We start from the raw sequence: 6,262 nt of genomic DNA, 5'->3' as shown, positions 1-6,262 counted from the left end.
TCTTGGAGCGGCTGCGGCATCGATCAATTGCTTTTCCTCTGTTACTCCGGATCGAGTCCGCGCCGGGGAGTGACGTCACTCACGTGGACACAGTGACATGAGGAGAGAGAGTGAGAGCAACGGACAACGGAGGACACCTTCATCGTGAGTACTTGCAACGCCAGGCTGGTCCTTGTCACTCTGCACTTTATTATATGGACATTGCTTTGTCTTCATTCAGTAGCAGCTATCTCTCCAGTTCTCTCTCCCTCTTATGCTCCTCAATCTCCGTTTCATTCACCATGGTCTTATGCTAACAGGTACATTGCCTTTGAGCTTTTCAGACGGTTCTTCCTATTTGCTGTAGCTGATTAGGAAGTATATTCGAAAAAATCTTGTAAGTGATTGAAAGTAAACTGATTTGTCTGTATTTACTGATGTCTTCTTTGTCTCCTTTCTTCTGCATCAGCAGGGCTCGACAACTGCACTCGCCTACGGCATTTTGACCGCTGTGTAGTGCTTACCTGCGGCTGGGTCCGGCGGCATGGTGGGGCGATCTTCATCTTCTCTCTCCTTTGCAAATTGTACTCTATCCCCCGCAGGTCCTGAAAAAACTGGCCGCATACTGCATTGCCAGGGCAACGGGACGCTACGTGATGTCACATTGCGTCAAGTTGCAATGCATAGATGACCACGCTGCAGCATGACCCGGTAGGAGAATAGAGGAGCGGGGTGCACAGATGTGTAGGTGTGAATTGGCCTGGAAGTGGGAGCTGCTGGCTGGCTGCTTCTGAGCATGAGCAAGCAGCGCTGGGCGCTTCTGCGCACGCACGAGTGGTGCAGGACGCTTCTGCGCATGCGCTATCAGCAAGCGCGTGATGCCACATTGCCATGGGAAGAGGAGGGCGGCATCAGTTAAGTGCCTAAGGGCGCCATTTTCTTAAATCCGCTACTGAGTGCAGTCTTTTATTGTTGATCTGTCATCTTGGATGAGTGCAATGATTTGCTTCTTCCCAACCATAAGTCGCTGCTTTGTCTTTAAGCTTTTGTTATCTTTGATAGTCTGCTTCACCATATCACAGTTACATTTTCTTACATCTTCAGTTATACTGTACTAAACGTGAAATATTTTCATCTGAACACAGATGATGGTGCCACGATTCACAAAGCATTATGCTTGGTAAACAGACACCCGTGACCCACTGGGGGCGGTCCGTTTTTTTCCCCACATCGGCAGCTCACAATGCCTGGCGAAACTCTCTATATATCCACATATGAGCATTAGACTTTCTTCTGGGATATATCTGTATCGATGGTATCACAACTCACCAGTGTCTAACATGATAACTATATACTTATGTATTACCAAATAGCGATCTGCCTCCAATTATATTAGTGGCTTTATAAAAAATATATGTATATATAGCAGTGCCCTGTATACCAACACAGGTGCACAAAATCCACTTTCAAAGTGACCCACCATTATCAATCAGTACTATGATCCTAATGCGAGATTGATATGGTCATATGGTTATTATGTTACTTCTACCCGTGGAATAAAAGATCTATGCTCCATACTCTAAACGGATCACCACCTCACCCACTGGGATTGTATTATTATAACCTTTCACTGTATATACATGTAGTTCTGCTACCCACCCTCCCCCTCTGGGAGAGTTTGACTAGGCTACAGGTCCGTGTGGTGCTGGTTACCTGTGATGATCCAGGAGAGATGAGCTTCCGCGATGCTGTGGGGAACAGGACAGGCTTTAGGTGATGCACAGGTTCTTTTCATTGGTGACAGCACCTCCAGTCACAGTAGGTTCCAACAGAGCTGGAGACAGTCCCTACCATGACAGGCTTTTCTCCTATACGTCTGTCCAATAGACTGCGACTTAGTCAGAAATTGTAAGGAATCCGCTCCGCGGTTTACTGGTTGCCTTACCTTGCAGACCGGTGCAGTTCTGGAACAGCTCTCCTGATGTTTGCTGCAGCCTGGATTCACTCACCAAAGCAATACACACTCCCTCTGGTATCTACTGCAGCTGTGCAGCATATTACTGAAACCTATACTTGCATTCACTCATTGGAGCAGTACCTTCACACCCCCCCCGGGGATTGGCCCGCTGGCCTTTAAGTATTGCTTTCCCATAATGCTCCTTGCCGAGCATAGTCCTAACTGGATGTCACTACTGTTTTGCCACAAGCTCTCGCTTGTTCTCCTATGCTGATACCAGGTTCCGCCCTGCATCCTTCAGCTTCCTTCAAGTCGCTTGTTCTCCTATGCTGATACGGAGGTTCCGCCCTGCGTCCTTCAGCTTCCTTCAAGCTCCCGCTTGTTCTCCTGTGCTGAAGCGGAGGTTCCGTCCTGCGTCCTTCAGATTCCTGTTCTCCTGTGCTGAAGCAGAGGTTTCGTCCCTGCGTCCTTCAGCCTCCGGGTTTCCTGCACTGAAGCGGAGGTTTCCCTGTGTATCTACAGCTTCCTGGTTCCTGGGGCCTACTCTTTCCCTAATCTAGAGAGGCCGTGTCCTGGTTCCTGCGCTGTTACAGAGGATTCCCCAGCCGCTCAGGACTCTTGCGCTGTAGCACTGGTGCACCCGTGCAGCAAAGCGGTGTGCTACTCTGGTCTGCCTACCATCTCCTGTGACCAGTACCATGGGCCATGGTCGTCGCTCGCGCAGAGGCCAACCCCGCGCTCCTAAGCTGAAGCGGGGCTCTCCTGACTACCTGTTGCCGAACTCTTGCCTGAACAATGTTTATCCTGATGTCTCCTGTCCTGACCCTGGCTTGTACAACGACGACGCTGTCTTCTCCTATCCTGATCCTGCGATATATGACAACGAACTGCGCAATCCGGATCAGCCTGCGCGGTCTCAGGTCGGTGCTTTTACAACCCCACCTCAGCCTCGCGGTCCGACCCTGGTTTGTGGCGAGCAGAACCTTGACAGAAATATATCAAAAGTATTTTTATTTGGTGCAGCCACTGCAGGTGGTATTACAACGTTTGCATCCTTGTGGATGGTGCGAGCCAGCAGATAATGTTTAGGCCTGTGCTATGCACAGATCTTGAGATCCTCAGCCCCAGAAGGGCTGGGGACCTTTGTCTTGCAGGGGTCTTGCAGCTTGCTTCTCCATCAGAAGAGGAGGGTAAGGACACCTCCACCGAGCCGTGATGTCGGGCGGCCTCGCACCCCTTGCAGCAATTGGCACAGAGCAGGCCTGCTCCAGTGCCACCATGGGAAGAAAACCCAACACCCCCGGGGCAGTCGACTCACCCTCCAGGCACACCGGTTCCGGTCCTGGAACCATCGGGACTTGGACGACAGTAGTCGTCTCAGGCACCAGAACGTTGGGGCCTGGTTGAGTTGTAACGGGGCACATGGCCCACAGGTGGCTCTGCGAGGTACAAATTGCCACAGGCCGCATCCCACGACAGTAGGGCCTGATAGTAGGCTGACAGAGGCACGGGTGTAGGACAGACCGCAGGGGCCACACCGGCTGGTGTGGAGGCCCGGTTTATTGGTTGAAACACAGCTGTAGGTGGTACAGGGCTGGCAGGCCACATATACAGGGCCCCGCAGTTCTGGCACCGCGTGGTAGGGCTGGCGTCGCCACCTGGAAGCCGGCAGTTGGGGCACACACCGCAAGTGGTGTTGCCCATAGATGGTGACAAACAGGTAGCCTCCTGGCAAATAATAATTGGTCAGCTCTAGCTCCGACATGGTTTTGAAATGAGGTAGAATGGTAGCTAAGCAAGATAGCTCTTCTCTCTCTCACAGCTCCGCAGAACTAAAGGTGTGGTGAACTCCTCCCATAACAGAGACAGAGTCCTGGATTGGTTCTTGGTGTGTTGCCCCTACCCTAGGACAGGGCAGACCAAGGAGTGACCAGGCTCTGGCTGAGCCAGTCACAGTGATGGGCAGTGTCAGCTTTTGCCGCCAAACAGGATGCAACTGTTTTGCAAAACTTGCAGCTGGCTTTTGCAAAACCCATGCGGTCCCGTGTTTTCAGCGGGAACACCATCTTGGTTGCGCAGTACACACTATGTACTCTATTGTAGAGTACACAGCAGAGTCCACTGAGATAAAGGTACCCAGGGTCCCTGGTGACGCATCAGGGACCCGTTCCTCACATTTTAAATGATAGAACAACGCAGTCCATTGAATTTAGGTGCACAAGGTCCCCCAGCTCCAACTGAAAGGGGCCCGTCCCTATCTTGAACAAGATGCGGGGTTCACGCTCCCTGGATTCTTTCTCACATGGTGCACCCCCATAAGTACATTCCCAGGTACCCAGGGTCCCCAACAACAACTGAAAGGAATCCTGGCCCCAGTAGTTTCTCTTTGTTAGAAGCTTGAGGGGTACACAATCCTTGGATTTCCCGTCAGGGTGCGCCCCAACCACATACTGCTCCAGTATGTACCAGGGAACGCACTCCCAAGCATTATACCCTCAGTATGCGCCTCAACTAGCACAGTTCATTGTGCACATGTACACCGGGTCAACAGCCTACAACTGAAAGGGCCAGTCCCTGTCTTGAACAAATGAAGGGTCTTCACGCTCCCTGGTAACATGCCCTCAGGGTAATCCCCAACACAGTCTGTCCTTCGGTAAGGGTCTAGGTAATCCCTTCCCTGGAGACGTCTCAAAGAGAGGTCCCCCCCTTCCTTAACGCGGGTGGGTGCCCAGGGTCCCTGGTGAAGCATCAGGCACCTGGCCCGGCCTCTTTTACTTCCAGTTGCAATGTCCTTAATAGCCTGCCCTGTTGCTGCATCTCAGCATCGCCTCAAATTGTAGCGCTGCTAACTCCCCCCTCCCCCCGTCCCCATTTGGGAGATTTTGCCCAGCTACAGGTCCGTGTGGTGCTGGTTACTGTACCTGTGAGTGTCCAGGAGAGATGAGCTTCCTCGATGTTGTGGGGAACAGGACAGGCTTTAGGTGATCCACAGGTTCTTTTCATGGGTGAGAGCGCCTCCAGTCACAGTAGGCCCCAACAGAGCTGGAGATTTCTCCTATAATTCTGCCCAATAGACTGTGACTTAGTCAGAAGTATATAAAAAGGATCTTTATTTGGTGCAGCCACTGCAGGTGGTATTACAGCGTTTGCATCCATGTGGGTACCAGACCCCTGGTGCGGGTCAGCAGATAATGTTGAGGCCTTGTGCTATGCACAGATCTTGAGATCCTCAGCCCCAGAAGGGACTGAGCTCCTCTCCCTTCCCCCGGCTGGGAAGGAACTCTACTCAGACTGACTATAATTTGAAATGCATCCTTCCTAATGCAGAAAGGGGAGGGCACAGGGTCTGCACCATGATTGGTTGCAACATAGACCAGTGTCACCCCCTCTCCTTCCACTCAGGGAGGCTGCGTGAGGGGGGGGGGGGTTAAACCCCACAGGATAACCTGTCACTGTCTATAGCTATCAGAACGTATGTGACAGGAAGGTAGAAAGATAGTCTGGACCAGCCATGGCTATACACATTTTCACTAGTGTGGCTTTGGACGTAATAAACTTTTTTTGTTTTGTTCATTTGTGATGGCCCTAAGGAGATATTGGTATCCCTAGACAGACCACTTTTTGTTTCCTTCACAGAGTGCAGCAAATTAGGGACAATCTCTTGACCCCCCTCTAGGTTCACCATTGTTTATATATATATTACTGCTTTCCCTATATGCACCTCAATGTGGCTATTTAGTTACATACACTGTGTAGTACTAAGGTTGAGCGGTAAGGTATTCATGTATCTTGTTACTAAGTTATTCCAAATGCCATATAAAGATGAGAGAAGAACGTGCAGGAGGGTTGTAAAAAAAAAAAAAAAACCTTTATCAGGATATGGTTACAACTTATGAGTAATACAGAAGTAATTGCAACATATATTTAAGAACCACACCCTTAACACAAGTGCAAATTAAAAATTAGTACATTAACCCCAAGAACTTTCTTTAACTGGAAAAAGCTGCTAATCTCTTGTAGAATTACAGTATAAACTCTATGATAATATACATCAAAGGATTACATTATTCAGCTGCAACATGATACAAAGAAATCTGCCCAGAATTGTTTGCTTTAAACTACTTGTGACCCGATGACTGCTTCCCGTTGTTTACCTAGTACTTTCTAACAATCCCTCTCAGGTGTAAAAGGCGTCTCATTGATTTCCAGCATGTCCTACTTATCAAGGAGTTTATTTCTGCCGAGGGCCAGAGACACAGAGCTCCAGTACATCAGGGTTCATAACGCCATGTTACCTAAATCAGTAACAAACGTTGTTTTCTCTGA

The sequence above is a fragment of the Ascaphus truei genome, chromosome 2 (genome assembly GCF_040206685.1).
Source record: "Ascaphus truei isolate aAscTru1 chromosome 2, aAscTru1.hap1, whole genome shotgun sequence".
Classification (NCBI taxonomy): Eukaryota; Metazoa; Chordata; class Amphibia; order Anura; family Ascaphidae; genus Ascaphus; species Ascaphus truei.
Note: the sequence above shows the minus strand (reverse complement) of the source record.